At 34.9% G+C, this 25,644-nt stretch overlaps 1 protein-coding gene across 16 annotated transcripts in view; it reads left to right on the forward strand.

Annotated features, from left to right (window-relative positions):
• The window catches only part of BMPR1B (bone morphogenetic protein receptor type 1B), a 461,568-nt gene that overhangs the window by 334,791 nt on the left and 101,133 nt on the right, over window positions 1–25,644 (forward strand). The window contains exon 1 of one of the 16 annotated variants that reach the window (XM_037530640.2): window positions 18,717–19,295. The exons of the other annotated variants lie outside the window; for them this stretch is intronic. The gene's annotated coding sequence lies outside the window, so the exon portion shown is untranslated. Of the gene's footprint in view, window positions 1–18,716; window positions 19,296–25,644 lie in introns of those variants that run through there. 16 annotated transcript variants of the gene reach the window in all.

Consider the following 25,644-nt stretch of genomic DNA (forward strand, 5'->3'; position numbering starts at 1 on the left):
AAAAGACTATATAAAATGAGTGAATACATTTACAAATTGTATATCAAGCAACAGGCTTGAGTCCAGATATTATAAAGAATTCTTACACATCGATAATAAAAGGATAAATGATTTAAATGATAATCCCATTTGAAAATAAGTAATCCCATTTAAAAATGTTCAAGGATCTGGATAGACATTACAAAATATACACAAGGCTGATAAACACTTGAAAAGGTATTAAAAAACACTAGTTGTCAGTGAAATTCAAATCAAAACCATGATGAGATTTACTACTTCACACACTAGGAAAGCTATGATCAAAGACAGATAATAACAAGTGTTGATGAAGATGTGGGGAAATTGCAAATCTCATACACTCCCGGAAGTCTAAAATGATGTAGCCACCTTGGGGAACTGTCAGTTACTCAAGATATTAAATATTCAGTTACTGTATGACCCAGAAATTTTACTTAGTTATCTAGCCAAGAAAATGAGAACCTAATGTCCACCAAAAACTTGTATACAAATGTTTGTAGCAGCATCATTCATAATAGCCAAAAAGTGAAAAACAACCCATGCCCATCAACTGAAAAATGGATAAACAGAATGTTATGTATCTATATAATTAGAATATTATTTGAAAACAAAAATAAATGAAGTACTGACACATGTTTTAGCATGAACAAACCTGGAAAGTATTATGGTAAGTGGAAATATCATGAAAATATGAAAATATCACATGAAAATATCACATATTGTATTATTGCATTTATATGAAAAGTTCAGAAAAGGAAAAATTGCATAGACAGAAAGTAAATTAGTGGTCCTGGTTGCCTAGGTGAGGCGGGAGAGCGAATAATGGTGTGATGTTATTTGGGGGACAATAAAATGCTATAAATTTAGATTTTGAACACATTATACGTATGTGAAAAGGATTGCTTTGACCATGTTAAATGGGTAAATTTCATTACATGAGAAATAGTTCATGTAATGAGCTATTCAGGAGCTCTAAAACTCCTGAAAGTATCCATAGGAGTGATAAGCAGCAAATTTGGGGTAGTGGGGATTAAGAGAGGAGAAAGGCCTAGTATTCATTTGATTTCATTATGTTGTCTTTTATTCCTTAACCATAAAAAATATTAAGGTTTTATGAAAATGAGTTGTGAGAATGTAGTTATGTAATTTTTTTGTATATTTGTAGAATTTTATATAATAAATCATATAACCAGCAATAAAATTAAAAGGGATTTTCTTTATTCCCTAATAATTAGACTTTAGTTCTAAAAAATATTCTGTACAAATAAAAAGTTGAGCTAGGGTTCTTTTGTTGACTGTGTTTGCTTTTTCTGATTCAAATCATGACAGTATTTTACCTCTAAAATCAGAAAATTAGGAAGACAGCTTTGTCATTTTATTAGTTCTTTTATGAGAAAAAATCTTCATGAGTAGCAGTTACCATTAGTTCTGGTTCAGATCAGATCATTTTTCCTTTGTTAAAAACTTAGCAGAGTGGGCCACCTGCAGCCCTTCTTGCTTTGTAAAGAGAAAGCTATTTTCTGGGACAGCTGTGATCCATGCGTCTGAGTCTGGGTCTTGTGGGAATCTGTTGATTTTCCTATGAGCCTTTATCAGAAGTGCTGTCTTCTTAGATTAAAAGATTGTCTTGGGGGCAAAGAAGATGCCAGTAGGCCAGGAAGACTCCTAAATCAGAGGTGCCCATCATTTTTCTCCCTGTTAATGTAGCAAAAAATGCCTTTCCTGTCATGAAGGAGAGTGTTTGGGAAATTGCCTGCACTAACAAGCCCTTCTCTGATAGAAGACCTCATAGTCATAACAAAAAGCAATTTTCTCCCAGTATATTGTGTTATGCTTCTTCTACTGAGGGCTGTGTCCTTCTTGGGGCAGAAAAACGTACTTGAAGCCTTGAAGTTTGTACATTAGTGTTAATAACAAGTGATAAGCTGATATAGTTGTGGCAGCAATCAAAAAAAGTTTCATATACAGTTGCCTTTTAGAGTAGAGGTGAAGTCAAATTTCTTTTAACCCTAGAACCTATAAACATAAGCACTACTTGGTAGAGTTTAAAATAATAAAATAATTAGGAAGTGTTTATTTATGGAGTGGAAATTAATGCAAAAAAACAACTTAGATTATATCTAGATAGTGTTTTTCAAATTGTGATCCCTGAAACAGCATTACATGGGGACCTGTTGATATTTGAAGTTTTTTGGTCACAGTCCAGATTTATTGAATCAGAAACCTCAGGAGATTGGTCCAGAAATCTGTCTCAGCAAGCCTCCATGTGATACTGATGTGTGCTAGAGTTTGAGAACCTCTGGACTAAATTATGTTGATTTTTTAGATGCCAGGTGAGTAAGTTTGAACTTTATCCCATGGGCAATGGAAATTCATGGAAAATCTGTGAGCAGAGTTTTGGAATGATTAGTGTTTTAGATAGTGGAGCTGTCTACTTTATTTTTCCAGTAAAGGAATTTTAATTTAGGAAAGCATAAAAATACCATAATAGCTAACAAGCTGGCTTAACCCATAAATTTCAGAAGGCTGTATTAGTGTGTAGTTTTTATAATTAAATGGGAGAATTGTTTAACAACTTAATAGAACTCGGAAAGTTTCAAACTTAAGTACTTTTATCCACTAAAAATTACAGAATGATGATTTTGTATGCCATTTTAGTCCTTAAACTTAAAACATTTTGCAGAATTAATAGGACATAGATGTACTCCTTAATCCTGAAGAGGCTATACAAATTTTAGAAAATGGCTGAGGGCATTCCCAGGTCCTTTACTCTGTAATTTTTTTTCCCCAAGGATGTCTTCCATTTTAAGTGTTTTCATTTTTCCTTTTAATCTTACTAGGTATCAGTAACACATGATGTGTTGGCATGGTCTGGAATAACACATTTCTTCCAAGTGAAAACGAATAATTGAGAAAATAATTGAGAAAATCAGCCAAGAAGTTTACTTGACAGAAACCTACATTGAATCTAACACTAATGTGCTCACATTTTCCATCAGAATTAAAATGGAATGATGCCAAGAGGCACAATGAGAGGTTTCTGGTCTCTACCCCGAATGAGCAGCAAGAATTCAACTTGTCACTTGGTTTTGTAGTTAACAGATAGTCTATCTATACTGGGCATCTGTGCGTAACACTTCAGAATCCTTTTGGAACTACCCCTTACTGCTGTCACGGCTGCAGCAACCAGATCCACTAGGGTATTGCTTGCTTTGTGCAAGTGTCTCCCGTCTCCCTCCTGCCCTTCATTGTCATTTATCTACTAATGTGAAGAAATCTGGCTAGAGCCATTCTCTAATTCACGCAAGCCTTGTGAGTAAAGGGCAGATAACTATCAAGGTCTGACATCATGGTTTATGGGGGATAGGAGCTGAGGAATAGTCATGTCTCCTTAATTTTCTAGGGTGGATGTATTAAGACTCAAATTGTATCTCTGGTGGAGATGAACTAGGTAAGTCATCCTTAAATTGTCATGTTTTTCTTGCCTGTTTCACAGCTCTTCTCAGGCAGTCTTACTTCCTGGGGTGACATTCCCAAATAAACTACCTCTATTGCAGAAATTTGTCTTGAGTTCCACAATACCTTCAAAATATAACCAATGCCTGGCTTTTGATTAGACCTGTGATTTTTCTGATGTTATGCCGTTGCAAAGCCTATAGGCATTCAGTAGAAATTAAGGTATCCTCTCAGTTACATGGTCATGAGGGTGCAAACAACTGATTCTACAGTGTAATTGGTGATGCTGCTGCTGTGGCATCTCCATCATCTGACAGTTTGTTTTAGTTTGGTACTTCAAATATTTTTCAGGCCCACAGTGCACGTAATAGTGAGAACCCATATAGACTTTCTGTTCTCCACTTTAAGTACAGTATTCAATAAATGATATAGTTTACTATTGTAAAACAAACAGGCTTTGAGTTAGATGATCTTGTCCCACTGTAGGCTAATGTAACTCTTCTGAGCATGATTAAGGTAGGCTAGGCTAAGCTATGACGATTGGTTGGTTAAGTATATTTAATGCAGTTTTGGCTCACAATAATTTATACTTATGATGGGTTTTATTGGGTCATAATCCCATCACAAATTGAGGAACCTGAATCTGAGCACTTATTGTCTCCATCATGGTCACCTATGCCTGAACTACAATCCATGCTTTCCTCAAACACTGTAGTAAATTTCCATCTGTCACTTTACTATTATATTATAGCCTGTTATATTATAATACTATTATATTGTATTCCTGTAATAGAACCCAGAGTAAAAGTTTCACCATGGGCCTCTAGGATCTGTGCCTTTTTCTTCTCTGACCTCACCTCCTACTCTTACGAGGTGATTGGCACCTGTTGCTCCACAGAGACACCAGGTACACTTGTACCTTAGGGCTCGTTCTTGCTGTTTCGTCTATCTGAGACATTCTTCCACTTCATTGTGTACTCTTCTTTCCTTCTCAAAGTTTATACTGAGGAAATAACTTAGCATCTTCAGTTATAACAGCCACTTCTAATATATTCTAACCCATTTAACTGCTTAATTTATCTCCTTAGCACTTGGCATAATTACTGTGTTTTCATGTTTACTTTGTATATAGTTTTTTTTTTTCCTCCAGTAACTGTAGGCTTTGAGCAGTCAGGACTACAACAGAACCTGGTACTCCATAGGTAGTCAAAATATAATTGTGGAATAAAGTAAGAAGATGATTGCATTCTTTAGAAAATATAGTTTTGTCTGTATTAGAAAGATTAAATTAACTTAGGGCTAGAGAGCAGAGAGCAGGAGCCTGTTACATACAACCATGTAAGAAATGATGAAGGCCACATTGAGCATCTATCTGTTCATTATAAACTGCCTCAGTGGAGAGTTGAAAAAGGATCACAGAAAAATTCAGAACACTAAAATGATTGCATTGTTAATGGAGTGGGTATAAATGTATATAAGAGAGGAAGACATCTCAAAATCTGAGATAACTCTCAGATTTATGGTTTTGGCAGGAAGGTAGATCGACATCATATTCATCAGAGAAAAAACTAAAGAAGGGTCAAATAGAAAGGGAAATTATAGCATGGAGAGACTTTAGGAATCAGGAAGCAGAAATTCAGATTTAAATATGCTGAATTTAATGCACCAAGAAGACCTCTTAGCATGAAATGATAGAAACCCAGTAGTTAATTGAACATAAGGACTCAAATGTCAGAAAAGGGTATGGGGGATTAGCTGGTATCTGCTAAGTTAGTTGTGCCTTGAGGTTGGCTAGTGACCTTACAAAAATCAAATAAGATAAAACTGTTTATTTGCTTTGTGTTCCTATACCGATATAAGAGTTCATAATGGTGACCACTATTTTCTTTCCTAGAATATATTTTTAAGTTAGACAGAAAAAAATAAGACCTTGAAAAAGAAAAGGAAAATAGTGATCTCCTTGATTCATATTTGTTGGGTACATTTTGAAAGAATGAGAAAAGCATTTATCTTAGAATGAAGCACCTATTGCTGAGTACAAAGAATGTACCTTAAGCTTGCTTGGGTCAGCCATAGGCTTTGTATTTTTCTTTTCCCTTTACTTTTTTTTTTAAAGATTTATTTATTTATTTATACAAGAACCGGGGTACAGGCCAGATGCACGGGAGGGTGAGTGGCTTCACCAGAGACAGAGCAGGGAACAACAGAACAGGCAGACACGAAATACACTGCTGAGGGGAGCAGTGGGCAAGGCAGGAGAGGTCTGCTGTGCCATGTGGGATCCTCGACGGCCGGCCGGGATCGAACCAGCGCTGCAGAGCTGCAGACAGCTTCACAGTACTGTGCTTGATCAACCGCCTGCGTCACAAGGGGAGGCCCAGGCTTTGTATTTTTCTTTCATAGCCATCTTATTTCATTGAAAACCTGTTGAGGGCCTCCCCTGGCGGTGCAGCGGTTGAGTGCTGGGCTGTGAGGCTGCCCGCAGCCTCTGCAGCGCCGGTTCTTTCCCTAGCCGCAGGCGAGGGTCCCACCAAAAAAAAAAAAAAAAAAAAAAAAAATCACTCATAGCAGGAATCTAGAAAACTTAAATAAGAGACCAGGAAAAAGAATAACTATAAGAAAGTAAAAATCAAAATCAACAAACGACTATGAACCAGAGACACTGTATGGGGGTTGGGGGGCAGAGAAAAGAGGGATTGGGGTCAAAATAAGGGGGTTGCAATTGTATGGGGAATATAAAAATAAAATTAAAATTAAAAAAAAAGTATACATTTGGAATGTTTAAAAAATAAAAAACATTTGAAGAACTTTTTTCTTTAGTCACTGGAAATGAATGAGTTCTTAATAAATGTCCGGAATGTATGTAATAAAATTTCTCAATGTTTCAAATAAGATTTCTTGTATGTATGTATCTCTTTATTAATAAAAAATTATTTTATTTTAATTTTTTATTCATTTATTTTTTGTGGAACCCTCGCCGGCGGCGGGGGTACGAACCAGCGCTGCAGAGGCTGCGGGCAGACTCGCAGCCCAGCGCTCAACCACTGCGCCACCAGGGGATGCCCTTAATAAAAATTTTAAATGATTGTGTTTTTCACCAATTTTTTCCTGTGTATTTTGATGAAAACTTTTTTTGCAAATAGTTTTCATATCTAGTGATTTTATGATCTTATGTAGTAGAGGATAAGTTGAGCGTTTGAGTTAGTCTTCATCCTAGAGATTTATTAAACAATTTGGTTTCTCAAGTGGGTAACTCTGTTAGAAAAATATTTCTACATATGCATTTATGGGGATATAAAGAATGTAATAGAAAAGTTATAGAAGGAAATATGTAGGAAAAAAATCACTGATCTCTAATAATCTTGTAGCTGTTGAGTGCACCTGAACTTGGAGTGAAATCTTTGACTGTTAAAATTAAATTTAATTCATGCTATTCCTACACTGTGCATTATACTAATAAGATGTTAAAATGATCTCATAGTCTAAGTTTGCATTTGATAATCAGTAGAGCACAGACACAATAGATGCTACATTGTTTGAAATGCTCTCATTAAAGCATGGATTCTGAATATGTTCATGAATGCTAAGATATATTACTAACAGTGTAATTTCTTCACTTGTTTCATGATAAAAGAAATTCCAGGAAGGGCCCAGGATAGCTCAGCTTCAATTAAAATATTACTGAAAAGAAGCTTGAGTATTTAAGGAAATATTGAAAAACAAAGAATAACAGTATTTTCAGGTTTTCCAGTTCTCAAGAGAAATGGGAAGGTATTACATATACACATGTGTTGTGTATATTTAATGTCACATATGAAATAAATCATGGAACAGTGTTTATATATGATAGTATATATGTAAACATTTATTATAAAGGAAGTGAGTCATGTGATTATGATGGCTGAGAATTCCCACAGTCTGCAGTCAACAGCTTGATACCCAGTCAATGGTGTAGTTCCAGTCTGTCAACCAAAAGCCTTGAGACTCAGCAAGAGATGTTTAAGTTTGAGTCTGAAAACCGGAAAAACTCAGTATGCCATCTTGAAGCCAGTTGGGCAGGAGGAATACCCTCTTATTTGTGGGATTCAGTCTTTTTTTGCTATTTAAGCCTTTAGCACATAAAATTAACTGTTTAAATAACCTAGTTGAAATCTGTTTAAATCCATCCATTAAATAAGCATTTTAGGCATTACTCTGGACTCACAGCAGTTCAGATATTTTGAGTAAAGAACTAGAAGACAGATGCCAGAGAACACTTAACAAAAATGGATGTATTTTTTTAAAATAGAAATACAAATTTTTAATGGTTATATTCTTCAGGATGTTCTTCATGTAACTGAAGGCTAACTATATGGAACTAAAATTGAGTTTCTTTTTTTTTTAAAGATTTATTTTATTTATACAAGAACTGGAGTACAGTTCAGATGCGCAGGAGGGCGAGAGAATTCACCAGAGACAGAGCAGAGAACAGAACAGGCAGACTGATGAAATACACTGAGGGGAGCAGTGGGCGAAACAGGAGAGGTCTGCTCGCCATGTGGGTTGCTCCGAGGCTGGCAGGGATCAAACCAGCGCTGGAGAGGCTGCGGGCAGCTTCACAGCGCTGCACTCAACCGCCTGCGCCACCAAGAAGGCCCTAAAATTGAATTTCTTACTCTGAACTTTAAATTACTGAACAGACATTAAGAAAACCATGTACTTTTTCTTTTTTAGTCCTTTATATGTGTTTATATCACAATACGTATCTGGAAGGTGTTAGCATAATCATAAGCATATTGATGGAACCAATGAAAGCATACATAGCCTGTTAAAAATCCATTATATCTAGTTGCTACGCACATAGACCCTTTCCTCAACATTTTGAGCCTCTGAATTGCGTTAATCTCTTTATATCTTATACACTTATCAAAGTGTAGTTGTGACATGTTTCTGAATTCAGGTAATGTAAAATGTTTCTGTATTTACTGGACATGGTAGATAAAACAAAGTTTTTATTTTATTTTTTATTTGAAAATGCATGAGACCTTTTAAACATAATGTAGTAATTTAGCCACAAATCATAGTTTACTAGCAGCCATTACCATCAGGCTTCCTTTCCCCATCCACTCCCTGCCCCGCTCCATCAAAACTTAAGTGAGAAATACCAGGCAATTGGGGAAAACAATTTTAAGAATTTGATAAGTGTATTTGGATTATTTAGATATTTTAGAGTCAAATGCAAAACAAAAATTACCTGATGAATAGTTTTTAATTAAACTATAAAATATTTGAATGATTTCAAAATTCTGAATCTGACTTGCTAGAGGCTGCAGAAGCGGGTAACTATTAAATATGCATATTAATTTTTTTAATTTTATATTTATCTCCTTTTTTCCCAATGACTGTTGTATCTTATTTCTTATTTTTGGTTGCATGATAATGAGAAGGTAGTAGTTTCACAAACTAAGAGATTAATGAAGTTACCTATATAGAAACCTGTATATTTGTCTCTATTAGATGGAGAAACAAAAGTTCTTAGAGAAAAGGAAGAAATAACATTGCTGTACATCTGAATATAGCAAATGTATTTGTCCTTCTTTTATGGGTACCTTTACCACCCCAATTCAGTGACTCAGATATGGGTGCAGGAGATATTCTCAGTGAGTTAGTAGTAGCTGACTTCCTGGGCTGTTTGCATTTCCTAGGCTATCTTTGGGAACACTAGCATTGCAATGCTATCTATGCTCCTCTCTTCCCTTTGACAACTAGGAACTGTTTGTGGCTAATGCTTCACCAGAAGCCTATCTATGTGGTAACATACTCTTAACTGTTATATAGGATTGATGTAAAATGGCACACTTGGGTGAATGCTTTTTTTAAGACTCATATCCACTGTGAAAACCTTTTTATGAAAAGGTTTTGTGGCACTTTGATAATAGCTGAGCATGCCCTGTTGATTTAGATCAAAATCACTTCCTCCCACATCATAACTGTTTTACTGTTCAGTGGTGCAGAAGGCATCAGAAAGAGCTAATGAAATGTTTCGATCATTCAGAACTGGATGAGTGATAAAACTGAAAGTATTACCAACAGATGTGTTACTATGAAGGGCTTAAAGATAGACTCAGTCTTTATACTAAGAATTTTCTTAAGTGGTTTTATGATACAAGTTGTTCAGATAAACATCTAATATAAAACCCTGTGCTTACAATTCTGCTTGTACTTTCTTCATGTCTGCACCATTTTAGATTCTTAAATGTTTTCACGTTGAGCTTTTAGGGAGAGGAAATGCAGCTTCTTTTAATAGTTAATATTTATGAAGTCCTTTGACAATTAAGGGCTATTAAAATTCACTTCAAAAGAAATAAGATAAAACCACTTGCAAGGCCAAAGCAAAATGCAGTGGCAAGTAGAAACTCACGTCTCTCTTTATTGTGAATTGTCAAGTGACTCTGCAAATGAACTGAGATTCCTTTAAAAACAAGAGTTTCAGTATAGTGGATATATTTGATTATTACATGTGACATTGTATTGACTATTGTCTTGTTAAGTGTTATTTTTCTGAAGATACGTGGAAATCCTGCTTTTCTGTGGCTTCTCATAATCAAACTTTGGAGCTGGACATTTTGTGTTTAAATATCAGGTTCAACTTTTCAAGTTTTATGACTTTGAGGAAGTTATCAGCCTTAGTGTCTGTATTGTTATTTAGGGACAGGAAACCTAGTTCACAAGTCAATACTCATGGCATAATAATAATAATAATAATAATAATAATAATAGTCAATAAGCTTGTTAAAAGAAACAACGAAATCAATACATGAAAAATGAAATAGTGCATAACATATGGGTTTTTTCTGGCTTGGAAATCTTCCCTTTCAATTCACATTTCCTTGACCCTAGTTAGGAAGATGTGATATATATACACAAGGGAATATTACTCAGCAATCTTAAAAGATAAACTCATGCCATCCACAGCAACATGGATGGAGCTAGAAGGAATTATGCTCAGTGAAATAAGTCAGAAGGAAAAAGAAAAATGTTGGATGGTTTCTTTATCACAGGAATATAGGGGAATCAAATAAGACATCAGTGTAAAAAATAATAACAATACAGAACATAGGAAAACAAAAACAGACAATTACAAAACAGAGACATCCTGCAGGGGAGGAAGAAGAGGGATCAGAGGGAGGGAGGGAGGAGTACAGGGGACTGAGGTGATGGTGCACGGGTGCATTGGTGAAGGAAATTCTATGGGAACTACACCTGAGGATGGGGGCGGGGAAGCAAATATTGCTTAAAAATGAACAATGTTGTAAAAAGTAAATTAAAAAAGAAATGGTTAAAAAAGAAAGAGAGAAAACAAAACAAAACAAAAAATAAATACTTGGACATGAAATTAAATTATGGCCTATAAAGTTAAATGTCTATTTTTCCACTGTATTAAATATGAAATATAAGTATATATTAAGATGAGCAAAAAAGTAATAAAGTATTCATCCACATTTTTCTTTCTAGAAGGCTTAATATTTGCAGAAGTAAGCATTGACCTAGAAACCAAAAATTTGTAGTTCTATTGATAAATGTGTTCCTCTAAAAAATTCACTTATTCTGAAGCCACCATCTTACTTTGCACAGTATAGGTCAAATTTGTTCTTGTTAAGTGCTGAGTTGCTGTTAACCTAAACCCTATTTTTAAGACAAGCCTCATAAATTTAATAATAATCATAGTTTCTGGAATTTTTACTGCTTTCACCATCTGCTCTTCTCAGAGTCTATATGCAAAGCATTTGATTTGGTTCATGACAACTGAGAAACTTTCACTTCTCATAAGTTTCTTTTGGAAAAATTATTACTATATTGATGATTTTTGAGAATATAACAGTGAATCTGAGGCAGTGTAATCTTAAGTTTTTTACATGCATTATAGGGGCCTTTATTTTCACTTGTAATATGTGTATGATATGATTAATAACGACCCTGATGCTAGTTATAATCCACTTATTATTTAATGGCTATTATATAATTGGTGTTTACTGTCAGTTTCTATTGTTGTTTAATTTGCTTATATAATTCTTAGTCATCTAGTCATCATTTGGGAGTGAAATGATTTTAATTTAGATAACATAGGCAATTATTTCTACATTTCCCAGTTACACCCCTGTACATTAGTCTGCTCATCTTGGTTTATACTATAGTAAGTCCTCTGTCACCCAGCTCAGTGTGGCCTGTAGCTTTCTTCCTTCATCTATCCATTTTCACAGCACTCATGTCCATTTCCATTCTAGGTATAGAAACTAAGAACTGAAGGATCAGGATTGTTATGTTGTCTAATGTAAAGAGAGAAAGAAGACCCACATGTTGGATTGTGAATGTCCTATAACTATAAAACCAGCTTAATATTTAGTGTTTGAATGATGCATGATTCCAAATTATGTACAGAGATGGAAATGTCCATTGAATAAACATATCTTGTCACAAAGGTCTTACCTTTATTTACAACCCTCACTTCACTGGATATGATGTTAAATTACAGAAAAGCCAATTCTTTGCTTGGACAGATGAGCTTATGTTGTGCTATCTAGGTATCCAATCTGAATGTATTAGTAATACATCCTGGAATGGACTTAAAAGTTAGTTTGTCTTTTATTCTATTATAATAATAGATGCATTTGCTCACATAAAACTACTTTAAAATGTGATAAAGTGGGCCTCCCCGGTGGTACAGCTGTTGAATGGTAGGTTGCGGAGCTGCCCGTGGCCTCTGCAGCGCTGGTTCAATCCCCGATTGCTCCCCGGCCACCGGAGGAGGGTCCCACATAGTGCGCTGATCTCTCCTGCCGCCCGTTGCTCCCCTCAGCAGTGTACTTCGGTCCTTCTGCCTGCTCTGGCTCTGGTGAATTCTCTCACCCTCCCTCGCTTCTGACTGTACCCAGTGCTTGTATAAATAAATAAATAAATCTTAAAAAAAAAGTAATAGCTCATAATTTAAAAAAAAGTGATGAAGTAATGTAGACTTTTAAAAATTATTTTTATATTAAAAAGTTTAAATTTATTTTCTTCAGAAATTTGCCAAAGCAGAAATCAGAGTTGAAAACGTATGTTGAGCCAGTTTATATAAACAGTGAAATTCCATGGTCACAAATTTCAGCTAAAATTAATATACAGATGGTCCTCACTTATGTGTGACAAGCTCTGTTTAGGGGTATTTTGTATATACCTGTACATACAGCTATATGAATGAATGCATATTTTGTTATTCTCAATTTTAAAGATGAGGAAGTGGAGGCTCTGGAAGTTAAGTAAATTGCCCGAGGTCACACTGCTAATGTTTCAAAATAATAATGATTTGGGTGATTCATGCACATAAACTATACTACTTACAATGAGAGGGAGATAATTGATAGACAAGAATATATGTATGCAAATAACTTATTTAAGGTAGAATAAGCTACCTAACATGGTAAATTTATAAAATATTAAATAAGGTATTTTATATTGGGAAAATAATGTAATATAGATGGTGAATGAGAGGGGGGCAGCTGTGAGTAGAAAAAATATTATTAGTAAAGGCATGGAAATATAAGAAAACATAGTGTATATAATAAGAATAAAGTATAAATAGGAACAAGAACATGGTAGGAGATGAAGCTGAAAAGATAGGTTGGGTCAATTCATGTCTCCCTCAGAACTTTAGAACTATTTGAGACATTTTTCACTACACTTCATGTAATATCTACTGGTATTGTTTCTTTAAATAGTGCCACATTTATTTATCAGTGCTAATAGGAATCATAACAACATTTACATATCACTTTTCTTCCAAATAGTAAAATCATTTTATAAAACAAATTGGAATATAGCTGCAACAGACTAAAAATTGGAAATATGAATTTGTACTAGTAGGTATTACCAGATCATTTATCATGTTTTAGAAAATAGAGTCGTGTGTGCATATTTTTAAAGTGTGTATTTATATCAAAATGGTTCTGGATACCAGTAGTGGTTTTTATAGCTTATATAGCTGGAATGAAAGGTATAACCTATTCAGTGTTACAACCTTTACAGCCTCTACTGTCAAATTAAAGCCATGGATTTCTGAAAACTTAAGAAAACTCAGTTTTTTAAAGATTTATTTATTTATGCATACTAAAATTGGGGTACAGGGACCTCTCTGGTGGCGCAAGGGGTTAAGATGCAACCTATGAAGCTCTCCGGAGCCACTGCAGCACGAGTTTGATCCCCAGCTGGTCAGGGAGCAACCCACATGGTGCAGCAGACCTCTCCTGACTTGCCCACTGCTCCCCTCCAGCATTGTATCTCAGTCAATCCTCCTGTTCTATTCCCCACTCTGTCTCTGGTCACTCCTCTCACCCCCACATCTCCGGCCTGTACCCCAGTTCTTGTATGCATAAATAAAACTTAAAAAAAGAACTGGGGTACAGATCAGAGGTGTGGAGGGTAAAAGGATTCATCAGAGACAGAGTGGGGACCAGAACCGGCGGGTTGACTGAGCTATACTGCTGAGGGGAGCAGCAGGCGAGTCAGGAGAGGCCTGGTACCCCATGTGGGTCAGCTCCCTAACTGGGGATTGAATTCGTGCTGCAGTGGCTGTGGGTAGCTTCATAGTCTGTGTTGTAACTCTTTGTGCCACCAGGGAGATCCCAGAAAACTTTTCTTTTTTTCTTTTTTTTAGCATTCACTCTATCTTAATCATTGGACCCTCTGTTAAGTATTTCATTGACTCTTGGCAATAATCACTTGAGAATTAGACATTTTTATTCTCATTTTCAAGATGCTGAAATGTAGATCTAGAGAAACTAATGAATTTGCCTAATGGCATACAGCTATCAGTTAAGCAGTGTGTGATCTCTGGCCCATGTACTCTGCTCTGTAAAGTGCTCTCCAGGTTATTATACTGGCATTAGAGACAATGTTCAGAGCCTTTCTTTCACACCTGCATTTTAATGTTCTACTCCTTCCTAACATAAAATATAATTTAACTGTATTAGCTTTGTCAGAGGCTGTATTTCTTGTATGTGAAAATTATATGGCTTGGGGGACAAAAGAGTGTCAGAAAAATTCATCTTTGCATGTTGCTTTTAATTTTAAAACTAGAGGGAGATTTTACCAAAAAAAAAAAAAAAGCACAATAAAAACATAAGATAGCATTATAATCATAAACAGAAATGAGAGTATAAGGTTTGTCCATTCTCTCATACCAGATGATCCTTGAAACTTCCATGATAAAGAAGTTATTTTGCATACACAGTCAGTCAACAAATTTTATCTTGTGCCTGACACTATTCTGGATGCGGAGGATGTTGTGGTTAACTAAAAAGAAATACAGCTCTTACGTAAAAGGGGACGCAAGGTCGATGAGAATAGAATTCAAACCCACGTGCACAAAGCACAGTGGATTAGCAGCCCATTGCCTTAACCACCTGGCAGCCTTGCCCCATGTAGGAACAAGGAGGGAAGGAAGCACACAGAGCTATGGTGGTGGACTCGGGGTGATTCAGTGCCCTGTGGTGCCATACCTGATGGGGAGGATACTGATACTACCACAACTAAAGAATAAATTATTTAAAAAAAGAAAGAAATGAAATAAAAGAGGATAAGGAGGAAAAGAGATACAGTACTTGTTCTCATGCAGTTTATATTCTAGTTTATATTCTAGAATAGTTCATCTGAGTGTGTAATAATAGCACATTTAAGACTTCAGATGAAAACCTTCAGAATTTCTCCATATGATACTTTTTTGATTCGACAGGAAATCTGCTAAGTTCATCCCATTTTCAAGACCTGTATGTGATATAAAATCTGATTTTTCTTAGTTCTGAATTCACTGAGCTAGAGCTGTAGTAAGTTCAAAATTACAGCATCATGAAGGAAAAAATGATCTCTATTTGGAAATCAAGATTTGAACTATATAATTAGATCAAGACATAAAATTGCTAAGGTTAGAGAAAAACTTATCTCAATATGGTCAATCTTCTAGTGTGAAAAAGGAAAAAAAATTGCAGAAGAAATAGAAAATATTGCCTTTGATATCTTACAACTAAAATTTAATTAAAGCAAACAAATCAGCAAGATCTAATTGGTGGCACATTATAACTCTTTTTTTAATTACATTTTTGATAATGTAAGTTTCAATAACTTTTATTTTAATATTAATGAATCATTTATCTTTCTCAAGTGTTCGTCAGTATTTCAAAACTGGCGACATTTAAGTGATGATAGATTAAGGTTCTTCGCCTTAATTCTGTGACTTTAAGTCCAATTAAAATGAAAAATTTAGGGCCTCCCTGGTGGCAGTGGCGCAAGGGGTTATGAGGCAACCTATGAAGCTGTCTGCAGCCTCTGCAGCACAGGTTCGATTCCCGGCCGGCCAGGGAGATTCCCACATGGCGCAGCAGACCTGTTTTGACTCACCCGCTGCTCCCCTCAGCAGTGTACTTTGGTCCTTCTGACTGTTCTGTTCCTCACTCTGTCTCGGTGAATCATCTCAACCTCCCGCGACTCTGGACTGTACCCCAGCTTTAGTATAAATAAAATAAAAAAATCTTTAAAAAAAAAAAAAGAAAGAAAGAATAACCACTGTGATGTGAAAATATTGTTGAAATATTCCTCCTTTTTGAACAGCATATTCTGTTGATCTATTCTTTATAATGTGAAACTATAGCATATTGTAATAGATTTAATGCAAAGCAGATACCAGATTCTTCTATTAAGTTCGACATTAGAGATATTTGCAAAAATATAAAATAATGTCAGTGTTCTATTATTTTTTGAAAACATGTTAAAATAAGATGGGTTCATCATTATTTTAAAATGACTCTACATATTTAAACTGTTTAGGTTCATTTTTAATATGGTAAATATTGGTAATTATAATACATGCTAACAAAACATTTGGTCCCCAATAACTCTTAGTATTGTAGAAGAGTCCTAGAACATACTACCTGAGAATTGCTGTCTAGAGAAATCATACTTTTAAAAGTCACAGATCTCGTCCCACCTTACCTGCTGCTCACCTGTTTGTTCTCAGGCATATGACCACTACAGCCTATTCCCCTCTACTATACAATGATAATGGTAACACATGACAGCAGTATTTTAGATTACATATGTGAAATTTATTAACATATAAAAGCAAACTGACAATTGATTACATCTTTAATCCTCTCAAAAACTCCTTGAAGTGTAAGTACTGGTACTATGAAGTGTTTGGGAACAAGGGAAATGAGTATCTTTTTTTTTTTTTTGCGGGACCCTCGCTGGTGGCCGGGGATAGAACTGGTGCTGCAGAGGCTGTGGGCAGCCTCGCAACCCAGCGCTCAACAGCTGTGCCACCAGGGGAGGCCCCAGGAAATGAGTATCTTACCTAAGACTATGCAATTGAGAAATGGCAGAAGTCTTGGTTAATATATTTGATACCCACTTTTCATGATACAGATATGAAGAATGCACGTCAGCAAAGTTGAAGTTATGTGGGGCCACAGGTGTTTTGAAGTAGTCAGAAGGTTAGAAAGTGTTTCTTCCTGTCATCTCATTTTACTAAAAAGGTTGTTCAGGATAACAACCTTTTTGTGACCTGTACATTGTTTTGAACCTGCCAACATTTTAAACACAGTTGTTCTCATCCTTTCTTAGCCTTCCCCTGTTTTTCTTCGCTTGGCCAGACTAAAAGAACTTAAGTATTTTGGACAGATGCGTATTTACCTTTCTCACATAGAGAGTAAAAACAAAACAAATGAGAAAGAAGGCAGAAAGGTACGGTCAGTAGCTATGACGTGTCACTAATTGCTGATTCTCATTTCTTCTATTGGTAACAAAATTATGAACTACTTTTTTTCCTTAGACCATGGGTACTTTATTTATTATTTTTATACAACAGCTGGGGTACAGGCCAGAGGTGCGGGAGGGTGAGAAAATTCACCAGAGACAGTGCAAGGAGCAGAACAGGCAGACGACCAACCGAAATACACTGCTGAGGGGAGCAGTGGGCGAGACAGGAGAGGTCTGCCGCGCCATGTGGGACCCTTGCAGGCCAGCCGGGATGGAACCCGCGCTGCAGAGGCTGCAGACAACTTCACAGCGCTGCACTCAACCCACTGCGCCACCGTGGAGGCCCACCATGGGTCCTTTAGGGAAGTGATTTCATAGGTGGTAAGGAATGACTTAATACTGAAATTTAAAAATCAAGAGACTGAAGTTTGAAGCAGAAAGTGCATATGACTGTTGTAGTCAGTGACCTGTCTCCTAAGATTAGGCAAATGAGACATTGGGAGAACATTCTATTTTGGGGGTGGTTTCTAGGGAGGAGGGCGTAATAGTATGCTCCTACTTCCTCACTTCACCCATCATCCTAAAGTACCTTCCGGAGCATGGAATTAAGGTCTTGGTACCACTACTCTATTGTGTCTATCTGTTCTTTCTTTTGTCTTTGGAATTCACTCCCATTTAACTATTACTAAGTAGAAGTAAAAACAAACTGAGTTACTATGCTGCATCAGCATAAAATAGAACCTTTATTAAATATAGTCTATGTAAATAATAAGCTCAAGGAAAATAAAGTTATTTCCAGACTGCCCTAATATGTAAATTTAATTTGGGAAATTCACAACTTCTGTTTATTTTTGGCAGTTTGTCCTATAACTTTTTTCCTTTCTCTAATAAAATATAGTTTCCTTTTAGTCTGCTCAGATCCTTTTCTCAGTAAACTCATTAATACACACTCACAAGAATAAATAATTTTACATGTATGTGATAGTTCCTAAATACATAACTTTACATATCAGCCTTAAAATATGCCTGAAATTAGGTGAGTGTAGTCAAGGATAGCCAGATACACACTATATCTAATATATAAAAATTTGTGTACTCAGTTGTGAATTATTTCCAGTGTCTGGAGCCATGCAGACTTACATTTGTTTTTATTCCTCCTGTTCTTGTCCTAGACATTAGAAGGTTCGTTGTCCTTTTCCTAAATTCTTGATTAAGTAAGGGTAGAATTGGAAGTAGTTAGAGATATAACATGTTACAGTGTTTTGGAATATTTTGGTTACCAGAGCAGCCACTCCTTCTTTCTGCACATGATTCCTTTTTTTAGAAACACCCATTATCACTCTCTTTGTTACCCATATAGGGAATGTGGTCATGGGAAGAGAGTTATTGCGTGGCACCACTGTATTTGGGTGTTGACTCAGGATTATTTACTTCGTCCTCAGTTGTTAATCTAGACAGGTATGTTTGGCTGAATCTTTTGTAGTGATCTAATTCATTCCTCAGTATTACTTTCACAAACATATCCTGAGAACTTATGTTTATTGTCTGAGTCTTACTTGTTTAATCATCACTGCTGATTTTCCAAACAAAACATCCTAGACTTCTGTAGATTTCCAAATCAATAGCATAGGTTGGGCTAGAAATCACAACTCTACAACTGTTTGGAGTCTAGTTATCCTGTTACACGTGTGACTTGGCCTATGGTGTAGACTGGTGTTTGGTTACATGTTTTGTATATAAGTTACTACATTTTTATATAAAGGCACAAGCATAAGTATCTCCAGTTTTCCTTTCAGGGTTCCTTTGCTCTTTCTTCCCAGTGCATTCATTTTCTCTTTGTCCTGAAACCTTTCTTCAGCTGGGCTGATTTAGGCAGGGAAAACAACTCTTTTATCATAACCCAGAAGGAATGTCTGAAGGCAAACCTTCCTCTCTCAGAGACACTATGGCCCTGATTCTGCATCCGGGTTTGTGAGAAGACATGGGGTCCAGCACACAAATGGTGGGGGAGCTTCCCTGAGACCCAGGGCAGGATGAAAGTTCACGAACAGGAGGTATGTGTTGAGTGGAGGGGGGCAAAGGGAAATTTTGCACCTGCTGTTTCCTGTCTTCTCAGTGGAGTGGGAGGGAAGAAAGGAGACATCTGGATCTTCAAAAACATCGAAGTGTTTGACAAGTCATTGGGGGGTTGGGAGACATGAAGTAAGGAAGGCAGGTAAAAAGGAATCTTAGATCAAAAAGGCAACTACTAGGCAAATAGTCTTGAAAGTGTCCCTGGCTCTGCCTTCCCTGTGTCTTGTGGAATATTGGTAGTGAGGCTGTGGAGTTTTCTGCATCTGAGAAGAAAAGTAAAACTGAGAAAGTTGACAAGTGTAAATGTTAAATGTATAAATGATTTTATCAGTCATACTAATTTTGTAGCCAAAGTTTAGCATTCCATGGTACATCCTTCTCTGAGTACTAACTCTTTGGGGCATGAACATTCGGGCACTGCATGATGGACTTAGAAGGGAAAATTATTTTAAAAGTTCTAGTTTGTTGATCATTGGTTAGAGGGTTTGTTCAGTAGTGAGACATTTTTGAGGTTTAGAAAATACTAAGAAAATTTGGCTGCAAAGAGACAGATTTTGTGGGCATAATTTGTTACTTGTAAAGCCTTACTGTACACATATTCATGGTGTGTGTGTGTGTGTGTGTGTGTGTGTGAAGGGAGAATTACATAAATACCAAAGAAAGAATTATTCCAAATGTATATATTAAATTATTCAAAGTTTATGTAAAATTTGTATAATTATATATAAATTTATATAATTCATATAATTTATATAATATATAATTATATATTAATAAATAATCTATATAATTCATGAATTTATATATATATATAATTCAGATGTATGAATACATTTAAACATGTTCATATGATTGATAATGATGTTTTTAATTCTAAAGGGATATGATTATTATGGATCATTAATACACATAGGCTGAAATTTATATTTGTCTTTTTTTGCTGGTTGGCAGATTTTTTCCTAATCTTGATTGGGAACTCAGTCATTTAATGGCAAGACTTTCCTTCTGAGTCAGTTTTTACTTTAGAGCTTAACAGAAGTTTTGATTACACAGTATTTTCTAACATGAACACTGGTAACTTCAGATTTCAAATTGTACTGCCAATTTTCTGTCCTTAAGATTCTTACTCCAACAATTAAAATATGTAATGAAATTCCCCACGAACAAATGACCATTAATGTGAACTAGTTTTAATTAAGCGTGTGTAACTAGCTAATCAAATTGGGTTGTCATAATTTTCATGGTGTGTGTTGATGCTGAATATTAGATTATTGTTCAACCTGTTGTATTGTCAGTGAAGTAGAGCCTAAGAGCTGATATTGGAGAAAACATGAAAGGTTACAGAGAGGTAGCAGGAGTTTGATGTTACTAGCAGAGATGCTTTTGAACAATACTGCTAAGAAATAGATCTAATGAGATTTACTATGTTTTTAAAAATTAGTCAGAATTAGTGTAATATTCCATCAGGGAGCTTTTGTAATGCCCACAAGAATGTGTTGGTAGAGAGATCAGATTCCAGGCTCACCTTCAGTTGCTTTCTGTAGTTGACATAACACACACCTGTGTGTTCTCTTCTCTGACCTCAAAATTGTTTTGAAAAGCTTCTGACATCTGGAACTGTGAAAAAGAGCAGATTTTGATTTGTTTTCTGACAAGTAGGAAAAGTAAGTTCTAAATGGCGTGTTTTATCTATATTTGGTATTTACACTCTAAGACCTTGGTTTATCCTCTGTTGTTTTAATCAACTATGGGGTAAAATCTCCTAGATTCCATGATAATAAATGTTTTTTGAAGCATTTTAACATGCTAAGCTAGAAATACATGTATACATTTATGTAATAAATATACATACGTATAAAATAACACTTAGGGTTTTGCCTCGTCGTCATTTAGAAAATAGCTCTCCAAATAGTTAAATTGCTTGTGAATAAGTATATGCTGGTAAACAAAACTGATCTTATTCTGCTTTTACATAGTGTTACAAAGTTTCCTTGATAACATACATTTGTTCAAGATCCATGTTATCAGAAATGTCACTTAAGACAAAATTTCTAACAAATTTGAACATTTATTTTGAAATCATATTTCTCTGTATTAACTGTAGAAAATTGAATCAGCTGACCTTTTAAAATATGTTGCAATGTATATGAATATATTTCTGCTTATGAAATAAAAAGTTTTACTGTTTTTATATTTCAATATCCCCGGACTCCTAGGTTGATTTTTATTAAATTCATAAATATTTCTTTCCAGAATTTAACATCAGATTGTTTGACATCAGCAACTTATTCCTTATAATCTATTTAATTGAGTAGCTTATGCTGTTTATACTAAAATGCAGATAAATGACTTTTAGCACACTGTTTATAGTTTAATAGTTCCTGAAGTGAGTCAAAATTATCTGCTAGTGTCTACATGTCATAACTAATGATCTCTGTGCTTATACTTGCTTGCTAGTGAGGAGAAACTGAACTCTACAAAAGCGATAGCCTGGCACAGTTGAAAGTGGGTGGATTGTTTGGGATGGCGCTTATTCGACAAGGCTCTTTCTTTCCTTTATAGGACTGAAGTGGGAGGGGAAATATGTCATTTACCATGATTTTAGCATGCATAAAAGTTGTCACAAAGTGCTGTATCCGGAAGACTATGATGAAAAATTTTTTGAAAAGAGCTATTTTTTTTTTTTACTCCATATTATCTGTCTAATCATTAGAAAAAGTTTAATACTTCCCTGAGCAGACTATTTGACGTGGTGATAGAGAAGGGGGACCACCAAGACATTTTCATATTGCTACCAAATAAGTACTGAGGTTTTAATGTGGAAGCAAATTTTTTTTTTTTTTTTTGGTCTACCAAGAAAATTGCAAAGAAAACAAATAACTTTTATGGCTAAATAGTCATTTCTCATAAATGGAGTCTGTTCATTCTTACAGATTCTTATGCTCTTTCTTTGAGCGAAGAGGGGAAACAGCTGTAAGATGTTGCTTCTGATAAGAATGCACAGCTCTAATGACCATTAATAGCAAAAAACCGACAAGTTTTAATAGTCCCTAATTCATTAAATAATAATTCTTGCCTGCCGTGCTGATTCATTTTCAAGGTTTTTAGGTAGAGAACAGGATGTTTTGTAGGTGAACAGAAAATGATTTCTTTAACAACTGACGTATCAATACATAAGTTTTAATAACAATTTTTGTTTGATCTCATATGTTCTTTGTAAATGTAGAAAACTTTGTAACTGAAGTATCCATTTTAACAACCACTATCATTTGCCCCCATAATGGTACTATTATTTGGAAGTGCTTTGGTCATTTATGTAGAACATGAACAAGTATGTATGTCGTGTGCTCTTATTTTGACATAGAATTTTAAGATAATTATTCAACTTATTAATGCACTTCAGGGAGATTGTATAACACATATAGCTGCCTTCCAGTACAGAGACATCTGAAGAAAGGGTTCATGAAAGATAATAATTTTTCATGTAACATCTTAAATTCAGTTTTTTTGATGTTCTTTTGTGGTGGTTGGTTACTTATCCCCTATTGAAAATTATTTTTACAAGGAGGAAAGAAACACTTTGAACTTAGAAAATAATGTATGGGTAAGTACTTACTGGCATAAATGAAGAGATAGGAATTGGATAAAGAAACATAAAAGACAATTTTCAGGTAAGATCAGAGAGACGTTTTAAAACCTGGGCCCCTCAGGCTACTAGACTTTATACAGTTAAAAAATAAATAAATAAGTAAGATTGCTTTGGAGAATGTTTTGAAAACTGAAACTATTTGTTTATTGAAAGAAGAACAGCTTGAACAGCATCAGGCCAGAATGTTCCACTGTGTGCTATACTCAGATTTAAGATAACAGAATCATTCTAATAATATAGTCTCAATTCAGTACTTTCTCTGGTGTTTCTGCCCAAAAGTCAGCAAGATTGTCCTTTGGCCCTTTCATTCCTATAAATAAAAGCAAAACCGATGGTGGTTCAGAATTTTGAGCATTATTTTAATGACCAATAAAGTATAATTAAAACATATTTAATATATTTTTGTAAAGTATCATATGTATTTTTGTAAAGTATTTTTGTAAAGTAGTCATATGTATGTGTGTATATATCCTGTATGTAATATATATAACACCAAATTAAACTCTTATTTTACTTTGAATGCATATACCAGATATGATAATAGTTAGGAAAATATTAAGATGACTTTTTGTGGCATACCTCCTAAATATTGGTTGGCTTTGGAGTGCTACAGGGAACTTTAAATGCAGTTTTATAACTAGCCTTTTGCCTGAAAATAAGGGAAAGTTATGAGACTTGTCAAATTCTGATGAGAGAATACTTTTATGTACTCAGGAATACCTTTGGGCCTTAATGCTTTAGGAAAAAAAATATATATCATATGGAATTTCTGATACTTTTATGCCGCTTAGCTTAGTGAGAAATTAGTATCTACCCAGTGAAAATAAAAAAAATACATTAAAATATTAGATATTTTCTTTAATATATACAGAAATTGTATTTAAATTTGAAATAAATACATTTTATTTGTTTCAGTTCCTTTTTCTGTATATAAACATTTTTAAACCATCTGCCATTAAGAAAGGGTATCTGTTTTTTGAGTAAGGTTTTAGATTATTGTTTAAAATGGCATGGATATGAGTCTGAGGGACAGATGGTTTTGTATTTATATAGAGTGTAAAAGCAAATAGAATGAAAGTTTGGTGTGAATGAATGGTCAACAGCCCTTTTATGACAAAAGAAAATCAACAAAAAGTATCTTTTATTCCTTTCTCCTAAATTCAGTTTTAAGGTTTATGAGCATAGTTGGGTCATTTTTCCTTCATCTGACAGTCCAAACTGCTTTGCAGACAGACTGTGAGTGATAAATCGTTCTTAAGTCAGTTTGAGCTTGCTACCAATTTTTGCTGGTTCCAATAAATGTGGTATATTAGTTTAACCATACATAATGAATTAGGATAGTTGTGTCTCAAATATGGTTTTTATGTGAAAATTTTAATGTCAATTCAAATGATATGGTGGGTTTAAAATATGCAATTAATGGTAAACTTTTGGTGTTCAGTATCCCAACAGTTTGAAAGTTTCCAAATTTAAAAAGAGGCTGACATTTAATGTAACTTTTTGAAAGGTTTTGAAATGTTTCTGTAGCAGATCAATTTGTGAATTTGTGCTTTTTTGAAAATAAATCTTAGCATTCCATTTGAACAAAGTATCTTCTATCAAAGGGTAATATCAAAAAAAATAGATTTCTAGATATTTAAATACCATATATTTTTCTGCTTTGCCTATAATCGAGAGACAGCTTTTAACCATCTGGAAATGTTATACAATACACTGTTGTCAATGACTTTTTTTTCTAGTCTTGCTTTTTTTAATTTTTTATTCTAACATTTCCTTTCTCTTTCACCTTTCCACTGTCGTATTCCTTGTCTCCTGAGCATAGCTCAATGCCTGACTGGAATAATCTCTCTTGCCAGTTTATAATCAAAGGGAGTACTGAGAAAAACAGCTGAGCTGTATTAGGCAACCACCGTCTGGACAGCATTTCTTAACTGCTGAATAACACATCACAGGTGCAGGATTAGTGTTGCCTATGGTGCTGGGCTTTTTAGTGGAACCCCCTAGCAATTCTGTGCCTCCTCATGTCTCTCATCCCAGAAACCTGGCAACAATATATCAAACATACAGAAATCAAAAGCGAGTAATGGGAGAAGCTTTATAGCTTACAGAGGCTGTGTTTCCTTAAAAAAAAAAAAAAAAAAGTAAACAAGATAGGGTAAGCCAATTCTGGCGCGCGCACACACACACAAAAGATAGAACTTAGTCTTTCTTGGCACAGAGGAAATAGAGCAATTCAGTTGATTCAAGAAATTTATGTTAAGAGTCATATGGCAAGAAAATGCAGCTAGTTTAACGGGGTCCTGGCAGTTTATAGTTAGGTTACTTTTGAGCTAGTAACATTTTTACATTTATTGTTTTAAGTTTGTGTTGTATATGTGGATTGTTATGTACATGTCCCTACACACTTTCTAACACAGAGATGGTTAAAATCAAGTATTGTGTCTGTGTAAAATCTTAATGGTTTAATATAATTGCTTATAATTTTTGACATTGTGAATTCATTTGCTATCAATGACATATAAGTCTAAATCCATAGATTGTAAAAGTCAAGGTTGCTTTCTTACAAATAGTTTTTAAAAATACAAAAATAATTATTGACTTAAATGTTAAAATAAATGAATGTTTTCAAATAAAGTTACTAAGTCATTAACTTTTGATCAGAAAGCTTATAAATTGTCTTA

Source organism: Talpa occidentalis, unplaced genomic scaffold (genome assembly GCF_014898055.3).
Source record: "Talpa occidentalis isolate TD23 unplaced genomic scaffold, MPIMG_talOcc4v2.1 talOcc4.6, whole genome shotgun sequence".
Taxonomy (NCBI): domain Eukaryota; kingdom Metazoa; phylum Chordata; class Mammalia; order Eulipotyphla; family Talpidae; genus Talpa; species Talpa occidentalis.